This window comes from Mesocricetus auratus, unplaced genomic scaffold (genome assembly GCF_017639785.1).
Source record: "Mesocricetus auratus isolate SY011 unplaced genomic scaffold, BCM_Maur_2.0 Super-Scaffold_100007, whole genome shotgun sequence".
Classification (NCBI taxonomy): Eukaryota; Metazoa; Chordata; class Mammalia; order Rodentia; family Cricetidae; genus Mesocricetus; species Mesocricetus auratus.
In genome coordinates this window covers 3,317,314-3,338,153 of record NW_024429191.1, presented here as the reverse complement: position 1 = coordinate 3,338,153, position 20,840 = coordinate 3,317,314, and the positions used below count along the sequence as shown (strand labels likewise).

At 44.3% G+C, this 20,840-nt stretch overlaps 1 pseudogene; it reads left to right on the top strand.

Moving 5' to 3' along the window:
* Positions 1 to 560, top strand: LOC101823593 (annotated as a pseudogene).
* Positions 561 to 20,840: the final 20,280 nt, after the last annotated feature.

Below are 20,840 nucleotides of genomic sequence, written 5' to 3'. Positions count from 1 at the left end.
CGAGCGAGGACGGACCGCCATGACCGCCTCAGGCACGCTCCGGGAGTACGAGGTGGTGGGGCGCTGCCTGCCCACCCCGAAGTGCCACACGCCACCGCTGTACCGGATGCGCATCTTCGCGCCCAACCACGTGGTGGCCAAGTCCCGCTTCTGGTATTTCGTGTCCCAGCTGAAGAAGATGAAGAAGTCGTCCGGGGAGATCGTGTATTGCAGACAGGTGTTTGAGAAGTCTCCCCTGCGTGTGAAGAACTTCGGCATCTGACTGCGCTACGACTCCCGCAGCGGCACGCACAACATGTACCGCGAGTACCGGGACCTGACCACCGCCGGCGCCGTCACACAGTGCTACCGAGACATGGGTGCCCGACACCGTGCCCGAGCACACTCCATCCAGATCATGAAGGTGGAGGAGATCGCAGCCCGCAAGTGCCGCCGTCCGTCCGTCAAGCAGTTCCTCCAAGATCAAGTCCCCGTTGCCCCACCGCGTGTTGCGGGGCCAGCACAAGCCACGCTTCACCACCAAGAGGCCTAACACCTTCTTCTAGACCCATAGACCCATTGAATAAAACAGTTTTTGCCCGAAGAAAAAAAAAAGAGTGCTGAATGCTCTTCCAGATGACCTGGTTGGATTTCCAGCACCCTCATAGTAGCTCACAACTATCTCTAACTCCAGTTTCTGGGGATTCAACATCCTCTTCTGGCCTCCAAAAACACTGCACATATGTTGAACACAGACATACATGCTGGAAAAACACCCATAAACATAAAATTAAAATAATAATAAAATGTGCATCCAGAACACATAAAATCTGTGACTCTATTCTCCAAAGATAAGTGCTACCATTAAGGTATATTTGTTCCAGTCTTCTTGTCTCTCTCTACAATGTAACATTAGATATACTGCATACTTTTTTCTATTACTGAAATGGAAGCATACTGTATACAGATGTTAGTAATGGGGCTGATGAAACAGTTCAGTGGATGAAGTGTTTGCTATGCAAGCATGAGGACCTGAGTTCTGATCCCTAGAATGTAAGATAAAAAAGTCTGATTCAGTGCTTTAAACCCACCATAGCCTTAAAGGCACAGTGAGATGAACAAGCATGAGTCTGCTAGCCAGCCGATAGAGCTGAAACGGTGAGCTTCCGGTTGCATGGAAACTGTTTCAAAACATTAGGTAGAGAACAATAAAGACACCTGGCATGAGCCTCCAGCTTCAACAAGTGAAAGAAGGGACAAGTGCACATCCAACACACATGTAAACATGTATACACACACGTAAACACACATTATTTATGGTCACTGTGGTGACACATGCCTATAATCCCAGCACTTGAGAGTCACTGGCAGTAGGGTCATTTTAAATCCAAAGCAAGCCTGGACTACACAGTGAAACTCTGTCTCAAAAACAAAAACCAAATACCAAAACAAACAAGCAAATAAAAATGCCTTTAGTCCCTGCACTTGGGAGGCAGAAGCAGGAAGATCCCTGTGAGTTCAAAACCAGCCTGGCTACAGAGTGAATTCCAGGACAGTCAGAGCTACAAAGAGAAACTGTCTCATACCAAAACAACAACAACAAAAAAATCAATGTTCCCCCCAAAAGAAAAAATTGTCAAGTCTTCCTCCCCTCTCTTTTTTTTTTTTTTTTGACAAATTCTTACTCTATCTCTGACTGGGGCAATCCTGGAATTCTCTATGTAGACCAGGATGACCCAAAACTCACAAACATCCACCTGCCTCTGTCCCCACCACACACAGTTCATCAGGTATCAGTCTATGTTGAGTCTGGAGTCTTTCTCAGGAACTGTCTGCATAGGAAATACATTGGCTTCACAGGCTATTGGCATCTGCAGGATGAAGCAGTCACACATTAGACATTCATGAATGAGCGTGGCTGTATTCCAGTATAAGTTTAAATTGGAATTTCAGATCATTCCATAGGTCTTTTTGATTTTCCAACCATTTCAAAAATATTAAACTATTCTTGGCTCCCAAACTGGACAGGAAGCAGGCCATATTTTGTCTGCAGGCTGTAGTTTCTCAACGTGGCCCTACATGCAATGTTTTTCCTGGCTGCCTTGAGTTGCATTGCAAAGATGTGTCATTGCTGACTCAAATGCTACCCGTTTTGTAAGATAATTGGATTGGACTCACTATTTTGGATTTCTGGAAAGCTAGGACAAGCACCTTTGTGGTTAAGTCTTATAGGATGCATTTGAGCTATTTCCTCAGAGAAATTCCTGCATGGGGAATAGCTAGTTCAAAGAGTAAACACAACATACCATTGTGTGTGTGTGCGTGTGTGTGCGCGTGTGTGTGCGCGTGTGCATGTGTGCGTGTGTGCGTGTGCGTGTTGTGCGCGTTGCGCGTGTGTGTGTGCGTGTGTGTGCGTTGCGTGTGTGTGTGTGTGCTCCCATGTGCACCCTGTGCCACATACTACAACATGGCTGTGGAGATCAAAGGACAACTTTCTGGAGTTGGTTCTTTCCTTCCACCTGGGGATCAAACTCGGTTTGTGAGGCTTGACAGATCAATGTATAGCGTTTTGATTCCATTGTACAATCTCATGTCTGAAACAGACGTCATGAAGATGATCTGAATGAATCTGGTCTGATAGTACGGACTTGTGTGACCTAGCTACTTGAGAGGCTGAGGCAGGAGGATCAAAAGGCTCAACAGTACTTTATTGACATAAGACTTCCCCAAAACATTCTTATGCAATTGAATGAGACCTTTCAATACAAAAAGTAAAAAGAAAGCTAAGGATGAACCAACAAGTCCTGGAGTCCAGCCCAGCACTGCACAACCCATCATGGTGATGCCCTGTTGTAGTCCTAGCTTTCAGGAGGTAGAGGCAGTAGGATCAGAAATTCAAGGCCTTTCTTTACTATTTAGCAAGTCTGAAGTTAGGACAGGTGACACTAGACCCTGCATCCCCCCCCCAAAAAAAAACCCCAAAACCAAAACAAAATGAGACTTTTATTTGACTCTTTGAGACAGGATTTCTCTGTCCTGGAACTCACTTTGTAGATCAGGCTGGCCTTGAGTTGGGAGATCTGCCCGCCTTTGCCTCCTGAGTGCTGGGAGAGATTTTTTCTTTTCAATAAAGGCTGGGATACAGCTCAGTAGTACAGCATTTGCCTAGCACAAATGTGACCCTAGGTTCAGTTCTCAGCACCTCAGATAAAAAAAAGGAAGTCTAAAAACCGAGTAAAGGACTAGACTCCCAGAACACGGGAGGTGCAAAGCTAGAACTGCTGGTTTAAAATAAACTTCTTGGCCGGGCGTTGGTGGCGCACGCCTTTAATCCCAGCACTCGGGAGGCAGAGGCAGGCGGATCTCTGTGAGTTCGAGGCCAGCCTGGTCTACCGAGCGAGTTCCAGGACAGCCTCCAAAGCTACAGAGAAACCCTGTCTCGAAAAACCAAAAATAAATAAATAAATAAATAAATAAATAAATAAATAAATAAATAAATAAACTTCTTTTGGTACCACGGCTCCTGCCTCTAGCGCCCTCTAGAGTTCACTTGCACACCAACCGTCTCTCTCTGGGTTCCAGGTGAATCACACATTTATTAGGGTGGGATAAAGACAGCAGCCACATCCTCGTTGCTCATCTCTGGGGGCTCTGCTGTGATCTAAGGATAGACAGTCAAGTAGAGATGCACCCTCAATCCCCATCTCCTGGATACATCAGAAGCAAAAAAAAAAAAAAAAATCCAGATATTTTTTCTAGTTTGGAGCTAAGTGCACACATAGCTGATTGTTCATGTAGTGCAACCCACCACCTAGAGGACTCTCTGGAGTCCAAAATGCAGCTGCACAGGGCTGATGGGCCTGTACTCTTGGAAGCCACCAGTGACTGCCTTCAAGCGGGGATGGTGGTGGTGGTGGAGGCAAGGGGGACCAATGCTTCAAAATGTTTGGTGGAGGAAGTGTCTGCCCTTGGACAGGGGTTCTGACAACTGTATGAATACCTACTTGCTCTTGCTTTTTCTCTGATACCCCCCTCATATCTACTGCTCCCCAGGCAGCATTCAGGAGAGGAAGTTAGTACCTACAGGATCTTCCTCTAGGAGGCACTGTTGAGCATGCTGAATAAGCAAGTGGGTAATGTAGAGCCAGTGAGGGGTGGGGTAGGGAAGTGGAGTGCTAGCACAGCCTTTAAACACCCACCGTGTACCAAGCACACCATTACCAATGTTCCGGTGTGGTGGGGCTAGGGACACAGTTCAGTTGTTGGGTGCTAAAAAAATGCATGAGGTGCTGGGTTTGATTCATAGTACCAGGTACAGTCGCCAGGCAGGAAGTATAGGTGGGGCTACCAGAAAAGGAGAATGCTGGGGAGAGGAGGAAAGAGAAGACACAGAGACATGCCATGTAGTTGCTGAGGGAGCAAGATTCTCCGATAAGATAAGACCACCTGGAAATACTTAGATTAATAGAAATGGGTTAATAATTAAGAAAGAGCTAGCCAATAATAAACCTGAGCCATTGGCTAAACAGTTTATAATTAATATAAGCATCTGTGTGTTTATTTGGGGCTAAACAGCTATGGGGCCAGGTAAGAAAGAACCTTTGTTACATACATGCATTCAAATGCACACAAAGAGAGAGAGAGAGAGAGAGAGAGAGAGAGAGAGAGAGAGAGAGAGAGAGAGAGAGAGAGAGAGAAAGGAAGAAAGGAAGGAAGAGGTAGGGGTGGAGGGAGCGAGGAGAAAGAGAGAAACAAAGATAATTAAGAAGTGACAATGGTCCCTGATCTGCCCTTCTTTGTGTGTTGAGCTCTTTGTGTGTGTGTGTGGGTGGGTGTGTGTTCAAGACAGGGTTTCTCTTTGAACTCAGGATGTCCTGGAACTCACTCTGTATACCAGGCAGGCCTTGAACTCACAGAGATCCACCTATCTCTACTGGCCAATCAGTGTTTTATTCATCAACCAGTAAGAGAAACATATATACAGAAGGACATTCCTCCATCACATGTATGCCACAGTGTGCCTATGGAGGTCAGAGGACAACTAACAGGACTTGGTTCTCTCCTTCCACTGCGTGGGTCCCATGGATTGAACTCAGGTCATCAAGCTTAAGTACAAGTGCCCTTGCCTGCTGTGCAATCTTGCCAGCCCTCTTGCTCATCAAATGTCTGAGACACTCCTCTCAAAGAAGTTACATAGTTGGACTGAAGTCACATGTGTACCAGGAGCTGGAGCTTGAGGAAGCTTTCTCAGAAAAGCCCCTTTGAGATGTCTTCAGGGGGAAGAAACTGCCCCAATTTTCTAGTTACTTCTAGTCTTGCACTCAGGCTATCCCAGTACTAAAGCAGGAGGATCATCAGTACACAACCAGCATTAGCTACATCAAAAGACCTTGTCTAAATAAGTAAAGCAACAGTAGAGCTACAAGCCTATAGTATCAACATGGAAGAGATATAGGAAGGAGGATCAAGAGTTCAAGGTTGTCCTTGGTAATATATTCAGGCTAGCCTAGACTACAAGAGATCCCAATCTCATAAAACAAAAACCAAACAAAAAATAACCAGTTAACTAGACAAACAAATGAAAACAAAAACAAAATTCACCTATGAACTCTGCCCCTTGGCACCCACAGTGGCCTGGTTCCATAGTCCCCTATGGATGCTAAAGCCTATAGTATCTTATAGATGCTCAACTCCCATATATAATCTGCATACTACCTATATGTAATTTATGTATATCCTCCAGTACATTTTATACTGTCTCTAGAAGCTGGGCAGGTAGTGCATTCCTGTAACTTCAGCTATAGGGAGGGCAAGGCAGGAGTCTCATGAACTTGAGGCCACCTCGCTCTTCATAGTGAGACCCTGTCCCAATCAACAAATCAACCAACCGGCAACCTCCATATCTAATCATGCCTAGCATGTCTAATTTTGTTCCTAAGGGTCAATGAAAAAGACCCTCCATCTCTAATAGCCAACTCCTTCTTCTTCTCCACAATACCTTGTTTAGACAATACTATTACATGTATAACTCCAGACATCCATTTACAACGTGTTCTCTGCTCTCATACCCTCTAACCTTTGCAACCCACTGGCCTTCATCCGATCATTAAGACATGTGAGCTGAATAAGGCAAATAGTAAGAGTATATACACAGCATGAGGGGCTGTTGAGGGATATTTGATCACATTGTGAACCCCAAGTTTGCATTTGGGTTGATTAATTAAAGTAGCCTGTGGCCGGACAGTGGTTGTGCATGCCTTTAATCCCAGCACTAGGGAGGCAGAGGCAGGTGGATCTCTGTGAGTTAAGACCAGCCTAGTCTACAAGGGCTAGTTCCAGGACAGCCTCCAAAGCCACAGAGAAACCCTATCTTGGAACCCCCCCCAAAACCAAACCAGGAGTGAATATTACTTAAAGACAGGGACATATGGCTACCTGGACAGTCACCCAAAGTTCCTCTACAATATTGGGGTACCCATCTTTGACCTACAGGCCTAGTATATCTGACAGACATTTCTGAGAAGCAGGGAATTTTGAAGTACCTTGTCTTGGCAAAGTTTGGCAGTTGCTTTCTTTTGCATCCTGCTCGTCCAGTTTGGACAGTACACTGTCATCAATTGAGGCAAGGGCATTTTCTTTGCCCAGTGGCTAGCTTTTGCAGTAAAAAAGCAAATCCAATATGGAGTTTTTTCAATGCCCAGCATCTTCTCTGATTTAAATTGGTACTGTCAGGGGCAGATGTGTCTCACTGTCAAGAAAAGCCTTATGTTACTAAAACATTTTAGCCATTTCTGTAGTTCTTTGAAGTGTTTGAAGATCACTTATCTATCTAAATATGTCTGTTTAACCTGGAAAATATGCATAATAAGTTAGATTATTATAGATGACTAACTACTAACCTGTATTTCTTAATTAAACATTACTTTTTTTTTTTTTTTTTGGTTTTTCGAGACAGGGTTTCTCTGTAGCTTTGGAGGCTGTCCTGGAACTCGCTCGGTAGACCAGGCTGGCCTCGAACTCACAGAGATCCGCCTGCCTCTGCCTCCCGAGTGCTGGGATTAAAGGCGTGCGCCACCAACGCCCGGCTTAAACATTACATTTTTAAATAAGACACATAAGCACAACACACCAAACAAGAATAGAAACATACATATAGTATAAAAATAACTTTAAATATACATATATATCAGTAGTCTAAAATCTATACCAATATAAAATAGTTTGAGATTAATAGTTGTATTTTGGATTTAATAGATTCAATAGTCTACTGTTTTTTTCACCATTCCTATATCCCCCTTTTTCTTCAGAAAGATATCCTTGAATCTAGCTCTTTTGTTTAGCTTTTTTGTTTTTTTATTTTTTCTTATTTTTGTTTTTTTGTTTTTTGTTTTTTATGAGACAGGGTTTCTCTGTATTGTTTTGGAGGCTGTCCAGCCTGGCCTCGAACTCACAGAGTCACAGAGATCCGCCTGCCTCTGCCTCCCGAGTGCTGGGATTAAAGGCGTGCGTCACCAACGCCCGGCTAGCTTTTTTTTTTTTTTTACTATGACCAATAACAACTTGTAGCCAACCCCCCTAAATGATGACAAACATCCATAACTCATCATTTGGAAAGTGGGCATTGTTTTCTCTAGAAGCTGTTCTGGATGCAAAACTCTGAGGAAACTGCAACAGAAGTGTTGTGAGATGTTGGATCAGATCATCTGGGCCATCCATTTTTACTGGTGTCTGGTCCCCTTTCTCTGAAAATACATGAACTTTTAAAGGTAACACACACACCTGCATCAATACAAATGTAGACTGTTATTTCTTTATGTGGGTAGCCAGGATTTTCAGGGAGTTTTCCCTGATCAAACCTAATCATCTTTAACCTTGAATAAATTCACAGTCTTTTATTTTCTATGGGGTCAAAAGAATAACCTTTTCTCTAAAGCAACGTATCTTTTGACTTCCATTTTGAAGTCACAAATATATTTATTTATATATATCTCGATAGTGTTTTGCCTGCATGCATGCCTACAGGCCAGAAGAGGGCACCTGATGTTCTTGTAGATGGTTGTGAGCCACCATGTGGATGCTGGGAATTGAACTCCGGACCTCTGGAAGAGCAGCCAATGCTCCTAACCACAGAGTCATTGCTACAGCCTGAGGTCACAACATTTTAATATATAGGTTGCTTTAATCTAGCAGTCTTCATAATCCAGTGTTGCTTATCAGCTACCATTTGTTCCTCAGGAATCAAAAAACTGAAAGATAATACAATGACATACAGGGTCCAGACTCCCTGTGTATTTTCCATCTTTATGTGTCGTTTTTCTTTTATATTATTTTACTTCTTTTTTTGTGTGTGTTTGTTTGGTTTTTGGTTTTTGGAGACAGGGTTTCTCTGTGTAGCTTTGGAACCTGTCCTGGAACCTAGCTCTTATAGACCAGGCTGGCCTCAAACTCAGAGAGATCCACCTGCCTCTGCCTCCCAAATGCTGGGATTAAAGGCGTGGGCCACCATCACCCAACCATTTTACTCTTTTTATCTCTGACTGTCTATATCCTTTCCCCTTTCCTTCTCAAGTCTCAAGTTCATGTACATTTTTAACCACACCATAACCTGTTTAGAGATTTCTTTTGTCCAGATCTGTCTTTATTGAGCATCTGTACTGTTCTTTGATAGCAGCTGCAAGATGCATCTCTGTACTGTGGCTAGCATGAGACTGTGAGACTAGGAAGCCACGTTTGGCTCTGTTTTGTTTTTTTTTTAATGTTTGGAAAACTTTTCTTAAGCTATCTCAGGTTTTTTTTTTTTTGGTTTTATGAGACAGGGTTTCTCTGTATTGTTTTGGAGGCTGTCGGTCCAGCCCAGCCTCGAACTCACAGAGATCCGCCTGCCTCTGCCTCCCGAGTGCTGGGATTAAAGGTGTGTGCCACCAATGCCCAGCTTCCCTGTGCTCTCTTTTCGTTCACAAGTCCTGCCTAACCTCTACCTGCCTAGCTATTGGCCATTTAGCCCTTTATTAAGCAACAAATATTCACAGTGTACAAAAGGATTATTCCACAGCCCCCAGATTCATTTAGGACAATGGAAAAGATGCACACATACACACAAACACACACTCACTCACGACACAGCATTGCTTTATAACTCCCCAGTTTAGACTCAAACTCATTTTCTATCCCAGGCTGATATGGAGCTTACAACCCTCCTGCCTGAGCCTTCCTAGTTCTGGGGTTACATGCACACCACCACATTTGACTTCACACATATTTTATATAATATTTGTTTCACTTTGATTTTTTTTTAGAGAGAGTCTCATGGAGCTCAGGATGACCTTGAACTGCTGGTCTTCCTGATTCTACTTCCCAAGGGCTGTGGTTACAGTACAGGTGTGTGCCTCTATGCCTGGGTCCCTCCTCCTCCTCTCCCTCCTCCTGCTCCTTTTCTCACCCTTCCTTCCCTGATAGTAGGGATTAGATCTAAGGTCTCACACCTGCTAAGCAAATGCCCTACTTCTGAGCTACATCCCCATATTCTTGCTTTCATTTTGAGACAGGGTCTCACTAAGTTACCCCGGCCAGCTCTGAATTTGAGATCCTTCTTCCTCAGCCTCTGCACTGGTTGAGATTATAGGCCTGTACCACCATGTCTGGTTTCCATTCCCTTTTTAATAGCTCATGCTAATCTACCATATGGATGCCTATTTCCCATGCATATCCCTTCATCACTTAAGGTCCCCCCTGAATTTGGACAGTTTTTTCTTGATTCCCTGTTTTGTTGCCCTTGAAATACCCCACTCACCCAATCATGACAGGCTGTAGAACAGACCTAGCAAGATGTAGGCCTCTGACTCAGCACTTCTAATCTTTCCAGACCTGCCTCAGTCACCCTCCACGTGGCAAGGAGACAATCAGAAGTTAGATGGCAGGCTCTGGCCATGCCTTCTGGTAACAATGGCCTGCAGAGTACAGCAACCACCCTGGGAGGGCCTATAGGCCACAGCAACCAGTTGACCAATCAACACATGACAGGTCACCTGAGCCAAGTGCACCAATCCTGAGACTGTTGCATATCCCTAGATACTTCCCTTGCTCAAGCCAATAAATTCCCTGCCTCTTAGCCCCTCCAGGTCCTTCTCACTCACCTGCCATGTGGAATGGACAGAGGACCAAAAACTTGTTAAATAATAAAAGAATCTTTGCTTTTGCATCGGAATGGGTCTCTCGGTGATTTTGGGGTTCAGAATTTGGGTACAACAGAGCTACATCCCCAGGCAAGGGATTATGTCTCCTCAGGAGCCTTCTGTGACTATTACTTCAATAGTAATAGTCAGTCAGTCTCGGGGGTTGGGGGGGGGGTTGTGGAGAGATGGCTCAGAGGTTAAGAGTACTGGCTGTTATTCCAGAGGTCCTGAGTTCAATTCTCAGCAACTACATGGGAGTTAACAACCATCTATAATGAGAGCTGGTGCCCTCTACTGGTGTGTAGGCAAACATGCAGGCAGAACACTGTATACATAATAAATAAATCTTTAAAAAAAAGTGACTACCTTTAATCCCAGCACTAGGTAAACTCAAGACCAGCTTGGCCTACAAAGCAAGTTCCAGGACAGCCAGGGTTACAAAGAGAAACCCTGTCTCAAAAAGCAAACTCCTGCCTCAGAATGTAGCTTAGCAAAAATTAAGTATGCCTGGAGTTGTAGTTGACTAATTTAATTAATGAAGTCTACATCCCAAACACACTGATGTCATGTTTCAGAAGGCTAGACATATACAAATTAGGCTATTTTCCAAACATTAATTAACGGAGCTCCTGTGATTTCCCTGAGGGATTGTGTGAGGGTGCATTCTACATTAGGTTCCAAGACACAAATAGAGCAAAGTGATACATGCTGTGTCACTGGTGACTCAGCGTCTGGGAATAGGAGCACTGTATAACCTTTGCTCTGATTAGTTCACACACAATAACAAGGCAGCATGACTTCAGCTATCTGGCATCTCTGAATTGAAAACCTGGACTAATTTTGCTTTAATGACAGTATTTACTATGGTTTGGCTCAACCCACACAAAACCTTTTACTTTTTCTCTGTGTGTTTTCCTGTATATGTACATTTGTGAGTGTGAGTATATGTATATAGGTATATGTGCAGATGTATGCACCTGTGTAATTGGTTATTTTTACTCTTCGCTCTTTTTGCCACCCAGCTCTCAAATGAATAACATGGAAGTTAATTCTTTATTATGAATGCCCAGCCTTAGCTTGGCTTGTTTCTAACCAGTTTTTCTTAAGTTATCCCATCTACCTTTTACTTTGAGCCCCACCCCTCTCTCCCTCTCCCTCTCTCTGTTTTTTCAAGACAGGGTTTCTCTGTGTAATAGTCCTGGCTGTCCTGGAATTCACTTTGTAGACCAGGCTGGTCTCTAACTCACAGAGCTCCGCCTGCCTCTGCCTCCCAAGTTGGGGGATTAAAGGTGTGCACCACCACCACCACCACCACCACCACCACCACCACCACCACCACCACCACCACCACCACAACCACCACCACCACCACCCAGCTTTCTTTACTTCTTACTCCCAGGGCTGATGGTGTAATTGGGTGGCTGACCCCTGGAGCCTTCTTTTCCTTCTCCTTGATCTTCAGTCCTCTCCTCCCAGATTCCCCTTCCTGTTTATTCTCTCTCCCTGCCAGCCCCACCTATCCTTTCTCCTGACTTGCTATTGATCACTCAGCTTTTATTAGACCAATCAGTTGTCCTCTGCTCCCACTCTTGTGCTGTGGTATACACACACACACACACACACACACACACACACACACACACACACACTGAGCACTCGCTAATCTTCCAGGCGACCTGGGTTCAGTTCTTAGCACCTACGTGGTGGGTCTCAATCATCTATAACTCCAATTTCAGGGGATCAGATGCCCTTCTCTGGCCTCAGAAGGTACCAGGCACACAAGTGATATACTGACAGGCATGTAGGCTAAACACCTATACACATATAAGATAATTAAAAATAATTTTTAGGGGGGTTCAAGACAGGGTTTCTCTGTGGTTTTGGAGGCTGTCCTGGAACTAACTCTCATAGGCCAGGCTGGTCTCGAACTCACAGAGATCTGCCTGCCTCTGCCTTCCAAGTGCTGGGATCAAAGGTGTGTGCCACCAACACCCGACATTAAAAATAATTTTAAGTGAAATTAATTAGTTAATTAATTTTAGTCCATGCTGGCCTTGACATTACCTCCTAGCTGAGGATTATCTTGAATTCCTAATCTTCCTGCTTCCACATCCCAAGTGCTAGGATTACAGGTGTGCACATCTCACAAGGCTTATATGGTATTGAAGATGGAACTCAAGTCTTGTACATGAAAGTGAATTCCTCTACCAGCTAAGCTCCAGCCCAAAAAGCTTTTAAATAGTCATTACTCTTTGATGTTCCCAATGTATTTAGACTAAAGTTTAGGGGTTTGGTCTACATTGTTAAAAAGCTCAAAAAGTAGCTGGATGATGGTGGCGTGCACCTTTAATCCCAGCGCTCAGAAGGCAGAGGCAGGCAGAACTCTGTTAGTTTGAGGCTAGCCTGGTCTACACAGAGAGTTTCAGGACAGCCAACACTGTTAAACAGTGAAACCCTGTCTTAAAACACACACACACACACACACACACACAGTAAAAAGGATACCAGGCTGTGGAAATAGCCTGTTTTATTCTGAAATTTTTCACTTTCAGGGACAACAATGAGGTCTTTAAAAAATGTGGGGGCTAGGCGGTGGTGGCGCATGCCTTTAGTCCCAGCACTGGGGAGGCAGAGGCGTGAGGATCTTTGTGAGTTCGACACTAGCCTGGTCTACAAGAGCTACTTCCAGGACAGCCTCCAAAAACACAGAGGAACCCTGTCTCAAAAAAACAAAAAAACAAAAAACAAAACAAACAAACAAAACATTGTGGGGCTGGAGAGATGGCTCAGGGGTTAAGAGCATTGGCTGCCCTTCCAGAGGTCCTGAATTCAGTTCCCAGCAACCACAAATTGTTCACAACCATCTATAATGACATCTGGTGTCCTCTTCTGGTGCTCAGGCATACATAACAAATAAGAAATAATAAATCTTTAAAAATTATTAATTATTTTATTTATGTGTATATACATGCCTTGTACAAGCAAAGGTCAGAGTTAAGTCCCTGGAAGTGGAGTTACAAGTGGTTGTGAGCCACCTGATGTGGGTGCTGGAGCTGGGCCCAAATCCTCTGAAAGAGCAGTAAGTGTTCTCAACCATTGAGACCCTCTCCAGTCTCTTTTGCAGGAGATTTGTTTACTGTGGCTGTAAACTGTATCCCAAAGACTCCTGCAGGGTTTTGACTTGAGCCCAGAGTTTTGGTGAAACAAACAAAGCTGGGCAGTGGTGCACACCTTTAATCCCAGCACTCGGGAGGCAGAGGCAGGCGGATCTCTGGGCAGTGGTGCGCACCTTTAATCCCAGCACTCGGGAGGCAGAGGCAGGCGGATCTCTGAGCAGTGGTGCACACCTTTAATCCCAGCACTCAGGAGGCAGAGGCAGGCGGATCTCTGAGCAGTGGTGCACACCTTTAATCCCAGCACTCAGGAGGCAGAGGCAGGCGGATCTCTGAGCAGTGGTGCGCACCTTTAATCCCAGCACTCGGGAGGCAGAGGCAGGCGGATCTCTGAGCAGTGGTGCACACCTTTAATCCCAGCACTCGGGAGGCAGAGGCAGGCGGATCTCTGAGCAGTGGTGCACACCTTTAATCCCAGCACTCAGGAGGCAGAGGCAGGCGGATCTCTGAGTTGGAGGCCAGCCTGGTCTACAGAGTGAGTTCCAGGACAGCCAGAGCTACACAGAGAACCCCTGTCTCAAACAAACAAACAAACAAACAAACAAAACAGAAAGAAAGAAAGCAAAAAGGAAGGAAGGAAGATGGCTTATCTAATAGTGGCTTGCTATCAGTCCTGCTGACCTGAATTGGATCCCTGTAGCTGACGTGATGGAAGGAGAGAACTGAATCTCACACACACACACACACACACACACACACACACACACACACACACACACACACACACACACCCAGAGAGAGAGAGAGAGAACAAGAAGGCAGGAACAAATAAACAAAAAAGTCAGAATAAAACAAACACTGCCTGGGACCCCACCTGGCTTGAACCCATGCAGGCCAGGTGCATACCTTCACAGTCACTGTGAGCTCACATGTGTGTCAGTCCTGTTGTATCTAGAAAACATAGTTTCCTTGGTGTCTTCCACCTCCATAGGCTAGAGCAATCTTTCTACCTCCTCTTCCACATAGCTCCCTGAACTTGGTTGTGTGGGTGTGTGGGGAGGCCGGGGTTGATGGAGACATCCATCCCATTTAGGACTGAGTGCTCCAAGGTGTCTCACTCTCTGCATGTTGTTCAGGTGTGGGTCCTTCTATTTATTCCCATCTCCTGCAGGAGGAAGCTTTTCTGATGCTGACTGAGACACTGAAGTCTATGGGTACAGCAGAATGTCATTAAGAGTAATATTTGGTGGCTGAAGAGATGGCTCATCGTTTAGGAGGAGCACTGGCAGCTCTTTCAGAAGACTTGAGTTCAATCCCCACCAAGCACATGATAGCTCACAGCCATCTGTAACTGGATCTGATGCCCTCTTCTGGCACACAGGTGTACATACAAACAGAGCACCATAGACATGCCCATATATGGCATGTTGTGTTCTCATTTAATTCAATTCTATAAAGTTTTAAATTTCTGTCTTGACTCATTTTTCTGTTCAGTAATGAATTGTTCAGTTTCCAGGAGTTTGTGTAGTTCCTGTGGGTTCAAGAAATCAAGACCAGCCAGAGCTGTATTAAAATTCTGCCTCAAAAAAAAAAAAAAGAAAGAAAAGAAAGAAAGAATAAAAGAAAAAGCCAGGCATTGGTGGCACACGTCTTTAATCCCAGCACTTGGAGGCAGAAACAGATGGATCGTTGTGAGTTTGAGGGCAGCTTGGTCTACAGAGTGAGTTCTGGGACAACTAGGCCTATACAGAGAAGCCCTGTCTTGAAAAACAAATGAAAAGGAAAAAAAGAAAGAAAAGTAAAAGGTAAAAGAAAGGAAAAGATTCATGCAAAGGGAGTAGCCCATTCAAAGACCTTACATTCTAAGGATGCAACAAGGCTTTTAAGTAAACAAACATTTTAGGGAGAGGATTAAAACATTTGCATAAAAGTCTTACAAGGTGGGAGAGATAAGATTTCAGTTCCTTGACATAAACCCATACACAAGAGTTTTTCAGTGCTTTAGAGAAAAGACAATGTTTCTTGTTGCGACCGCCTCGACCAGCAAGGAAGACACAACGCTTGGACTCTTCTTTAAGCAGTTTATTCAGGAACCTTGAACAATCTTCTGACCCCGGGGAGTGCCAACCCCAGTATGCCACGTGGAACATGCAGATAGGTCCACGTACGTGGAAGCAAGCCTGATAGCCAGCCTTAACTAAATACAGGTGGGGCTCTTAAGGAGTTGTTTATCACAGAGAGCACCTGCTGTCGGGCTAGCAGAAGGCAGAAGCCAGCGCCATCTTAAGGGTGCAGCACTTCGCAGCTCTCTACAGTTTCTTACATAACTGGCTTGATCTTGCACAGGTCTTGTGTAGGTAGTCACAGCTGCTGTGAGTTCATGAATGCAGTGGCCTGTGTGTGTGTGTGTGAAGCCTATATGTTGTAGATTTTCATATGCTCTTTTCAAACATCCACAGTGTTACTTCTTCCCCACTCCCCACCTCCTCCTTTGCTGTACCCTCCTATCCCTCTCCCTGTCTAAACCTTTTCCTTGGTACTGGTGATACAACCCAGTGTAGAGAGAAGACTTTTCCCTGCCAGCTGCTTTAGTTTTTCCCCACCAGTCGCCAGGGCTCTGCCGCGTTGTACAAGACGCTGTATTAATTATGAAGCCGTTGAGAAACCCTGTCTCGAAAAACCAAAAAAAAAAAAAAAAGATACAAGTTGAATTAATTTAGCAGCCTTTATAATCAAGTGTACTTTAGTAGTTGTTCCTTCCTTAGTAATCAAAAAACTGAAAAACACAATAGCATATAGTATCCAGACTTTCTGTGTATTTTCCATCTTTACATGGCTTATTTATTTATCTATTATTATATTACTCTATTTCTTTTACTTTTATTTATTTCTCTGAGACAGGGTTTCTCTGGAAATCCGCCTGCCTCTGCCTCTGCAGCAAATCCTACCGGCGTGTGCCACCACAGCCGACTTCTCTATTTATTTACCACTATGCTGTTTCTTTTTCTCTCTCAATCCTATGCATATTTTTAAACACACTGTAAACCTTTAGAGGTTTTTCTTAATCCAAGTCTGACTTTACTGTAAATCTTTATGTTTTTCTGGCCACGTGTCTTATCTGTTAAAACCGAGGCTGTTTAAACTGCAGTTTTTCCAAGATGGCGGGCATAAGCGTAACTCCAGCTCACTGCTCAGTCTATGCTGACATCCAGCAAAAGCTTGCCGGCTTAGAGATATGGTCACTACCATTTCTAGCTGTACGTACACACCTTTTAATTGTTAGCAGAGCCTCTTAAAAGAACCTTTTTTTTTAATGGTGAGTCAGGAAGACTCCCTTAAGCGAGCCGCGTGAGTCTTTGCTTGTCGATAGCAAAAGAGTCCACCTGAGAAAAATGCTGCTACCAAGAGCCCATGCTTTTCTCTGTTTTTTTTGAGACAGGGTTTCTCTGTAGCTTTGGAGGCTGTCCTGGAACTCACTCTGTAGACCAGGCTGGCCTCGAACTCACAGAGATCCGCCTGCCTCTGCCTCCCGAGTGCTGGGATTAAAGGCGTGCGCCACCAACGCCCGGCTTCTAAAATTCTTTTAAAGCTTTTGTCATTCTATGTGGAAATTCATGATCCCACTCCTGATCATTTTTTCAAACCATACCCCAGGGCATGCACATGCTAGGGAAACGCACTATCACTGAGTGAGGTGCCTAGCCTGATGTAGTTGTTAAAATGCTAATTTGGAGAGCTGGGGATACAGCGCCATGGTAGAGCATGTTTCTAGTATGATCCAAGCCCAGAGTCTGATTACCAGTATTGGCTGGCACAAGTGAGGACCTGGGTTCATTTTTACCAAATGAAAATACAAAAAAAAAACAAAAAACAAAAAAAACCCAAAACGCTGGAGAGATGGTTCAGCAGTTAGAAGCAGGTACTGTTCTAGCGGAGTTCCTGAGTTCCAGGGGATCTATTGTCCTCATCTAGCCTCCATGGACATCTGCATATATGTGAACATACACATAGATGCATACACATACATATTAAATATATGAAATCTGAAAGAAACATTTTTTTAAAGGTTTGAGCTTGGGGCACAGCTCAGTTGATAGAATGCTTGCCTAGTATGCACACCGGGTGGGCTCAACCCTCAGATCTGCATAAAGTCCCCAATGTCGGTGCTCCTGTACAAGGACAAGTTCAGAGACTCTGCTCTATCCTGCTACCCCCACGGCAGTGCTTTCTCAGAGATTCAAGAAAAGCCGATTTTTTACTTCACTGCAGAAACAAGTTAAGAAGCAGCCTACATGGAGCAGGGTGGGGTCTGTTAAGACATCTTCAGCAGATTTAACAGAGAAGCTACTAGAAAAAGGTGCCCAGGGAAGCAGTAAGGCACACCTGAGAGTGTGGGTGTGGGCTTCTCAAAGGACAGCGAGGGCTAAGTGTCTGCAATGGCCTTGTGTTCTGCTTTGGTGGCTTCTGTTTTGTTTCCAAGGGTTTCTGAGGGGCCATTTTTGGGGGGAGGTTGTAATGTTTATTCTTTCCTGCCAGCTGCCTGGGTCCCATCACTGTCTCTGCCCCCAAATAATACGAGACACTGTATTAAGTATGAAGCTGTTAGCTGTTTGCTATGGTTTCTCACTGGCTAGCTCTGACTTACTTATTAACCCATAATTACTAATATATACATATATATATACACATATATATTTTTATAAGGTCTTATCTTACTGAGGACACAGCCTTATGCATCCTCTCTTCCTGGGATCACATAGTGACTCCTACTCTTGACTACATTTCCCAGAATCTTCCTCGACTCCTAGTCCCACCTATCTTGTTTCTCTATTGGCCAACAGTGCTTTATTTTTCAACCAATCAAACATATACACAGAAGGACTTCCCCCATCAGGAGGTAAATGAGATCACAGGGCAATCCCTGATAATACAAGGGAAATCTCCCTTTTGTTATTTTTAGTCTCATTGATAAGAGAGACTATTAAGAATGGTCTCAGCTGGGTGGTAGTGGTGGCACATGCCTTTAATCCCAGCACTTGGGAGGTAGAGCAGGCGGATCTCAGTGAGTTTGAGGCCAGCCTAGTCTACAGATCCAGTGCCAGGATAGGCTCCAAAGCTACACAGAGAAACCCAGTCTTGAAAAACCAAACCAAATCAAACCAAACCAAACCAAACAAAAAAACCAAAAAACAGAATGGTCTCCAATGGACACATGAGGACAATTTTATTAGTGTTTAAAAGAAAAACCTCAGGGCAGGCCAGTTGTAAACCTCAGCTGGTGCCCAAAGAGGAGAGTGGAGGAGAGAAGGGAAAAGCCAGGTATTGAGGCTGGCTTGAGAACAGACACACGACAGGGAGGGAAGCATTATGGAAAGAGAGGAAGGAAGCCCAAAATGCTGGAGGCAAAGTCCAAAATGTTAAGACAAGCATGCTCAGAAAACATGGGACGATGAGAGGAGAAAGTCACACTTTCTGAATAACCTAGGAAAGCAGGCGACTTATGACCCTATATGACTGCTGTAGGGACAGAGGCTCTGGGAAGGAACAGTACACATCTCATTAAAAGACTAATTCATCCACTTATCTTACTGGCTTGTCTTGAAGTGAGCCCACTTTCCTGGGGTGGACCCTTAGCAGAAGTGATGGAGCCAGCCTAGCTGGAGTGTTAGGTCTGCACTCAGGTCAGAGGTTCCATTTTCTTGACCGGATCTCTCATCTAACACAGAGAGCACTTGATGGGACTTCAGCAGATGAGGCAAGCGGAGGTCACAGGGGTAATAGTGGCAGAGAAGACGTTTCTACATCCCAGGAAAGATGTGAGAAAGAAGAAAAGTCACACTTGAAGGTGAGACAAGCTTAAGCCCCCAACATGACTTACTGCTATTGAAAATGTCCCTATTAAAAGAAGATACTTTCTCTGTGGGCAACTTCACAGCAAATGTTAATTGTGCTGGAATTTTTTGTTTGTTTGTTTTTTGGTTTTTCAGACAAGGTTTCTCTCTGCAGTGCTCCCAGAGACCAGAAGAAGGTAGTGGGTCTCCTGGAACTGTAGTTACAGAGGGTTTTTAGCTGTTGTATGGGTTCTGGGAATTGAATCCAGGTCCTTTGGAAGAGCAGCAAGTACTCTTAACTTTGGAGGCATCTTTCAATCCCCCTCCCTGTTTTTTTAGTCTCAATAAATGTCCGGGAGTGGTCCTGTTTCAACCTAACTAGTTGGGATAATAAACCTGAGGCCAAGGGCCCGACTTGAAGCCTTTATAATAAACCAGTAACTATAAGTCAAGTGAGTTCCTTAGTTTCTCAGATGCTCCAGAAAATTTGCTCTCAACCCTGAGGAGGGGATTGTGGGAATCTCCAATTTACTCATGGTGGATCAGAAACGTGGGTGGCTTTGCTTTACAATAGCATCTAAACTGTGGATCAAGGTGTGGGACTGATCCCTCAGTCTAGGAGTTTTTGATGCTATATTTTGGCTTTTCTTTCTTTCTTTTTTTTCCGAGTCAGGGTTTTTCTGTATTGTTTTAGAGGCTGTCTTGGAACTTGCTCTGTAGACCAAGCTGGCCTGGAACTCACACCGATACGCCTGCTTCTGCCTCCCGAGTGCTGGGATTAAAGGCGTGCGCCACCAAAGCCCAGCTATTTTGGCTTTTCTTATGAGGAATAAGCAGTGAATAAATGTTGGGTAAAATCCTAGAGTGTTGTGAAGTTGTGAGTTGGGGGACAGAGTTTAGAGGAACGAAATAGACTTGTACTATTTAATTGTATTGCAATAGAAAATCCTAGGAAAAGCCAGTGGTGGTGGTGCATGCCTTTAATCCCGGCATTAGAGAGGAATATAAAGTAGGAGCTCACTCTCTTAGTGTGTATTCAGTCATGCTGAGGACAGGATTGTCCCAGCCTTGGTAGAGGTAAGAACTCTCTAGTGGTTAGCTGCTTTGCTTTTCTGATCTTCAGTTTGAACACCAGTATCTATATCTGGGTTTTTATTATTCATGCTACAGTTTCGGTGTCAAGGTATAGTCACCTAGTAGAGCATTTTACTGGTGGGATGTTGTTAGAAATAATAAAAACCTGCAGAAATGCTTCCAGTACTAAGTATTTAATAGGTTTAATTATTTGGGGGTTGTTTTCATTTTGACTGTAGGTAGAGGGTGTCTGAACTGATTGATGACACATCCCTGTGGTGTACTGAGCCATGGACAATTCTTTGCCAGTAGAGCAAAAGTCTCACCACATTTGGTATCAGGAGGGTTCTGTGGCTAGAAACAGACATGAGGCATCTTTGTGAAACATGGCATCAGGTAGCAAATGGAAACAAATATAATACCCTAAAAACAATTAGCCCAGTTGGTCTTGGTGACACATACCCCAGCTTCAGTGAGACCTAGGCAAGACGATTGTGCAGTCTGATGCCAGCTTGGGATATATAGCAAGATCTTGTCTCAAAAAAATAAACACAACTGCCTGGTTTACAGAGTGAGTTCCAGGACAGCCAGGGCTACACAGAGAAACCCTGCCTCAAAAAACCAAAACAAACAAACAAATATGTAAAAATAAAACACACAGGGCAACTCAG